Source organism: Littorina saxatilis, unplaced genomic scaffold (assembly GCF_037325665.1).
Source record: "Littorina saxatilis isolate snail1 unplaced genomic scaffold, US_GU_Lsax_2.0 scaffold_320, whole genome shotgun sequence".
In the NCBI taxonomy this organism is placed as follows: domain Eukaryota; kingdom Metazoa; phylum Mollusca; class Gastropoda; order Littorinimorpha; family Littorinidae; genus Littorina; species Littorina saxatilis.
In genome coordinates this window covers 1898-2500 of record NW_027127821.1, presented here as the reverse complement: position 1 = coordinate 2500, position 603 = coordinate 1898, and positions in this window count along the sequence as shown.

Below are 603 nucleotides of genomic sequence, written 5' to 3'. Positions count from 1 at the left end.
CACACACACATACACCACGACCCTCGTCTCGATTCCCCCTCTATGTTAAAACATTTAGTCAAAACTTGACTAAATGTAACAAGTCGCGTAAGGCGAAAATACAATATTTAGTCAAGTAGCTGTCGAACTCACAGAATGAAACTGAACGCAACGCAACGCAGCAAGACCGTATACTCGTAGCATCGTCACTCCACCGCCCGTGGCAAAGGCAGTGCACGTGGAATTGACAAGAAGAGCGGGGTATTCGTTGCGCTGAGAAGGATAGCACGCTTTTCTGTACCTCTCTTTGTTTTAACTTTCTGAGCGTGTTTTTAATCCAAACATATCATATCTATATATTTTTGGAATCAGGAACCGACAAGGAATAAGATGAAAGTGTTTTTAAATTGATTTCGAAAAAAAAATTTTGATAATAATTTTTATATATTTAATTTTCAGAGCTTGTTTTTAATCCGAATATAACATATTTATATGTTTTTGGAATCAGCAAATGATGGAGAATAAGATCAACGTAAATTTGGATCGTTTTATAAATTTTTATTTTTTTTTACAATTTTCAGATTTTTAATGACCAAAGTCATTAATTAATTTTTAAGCCACCAA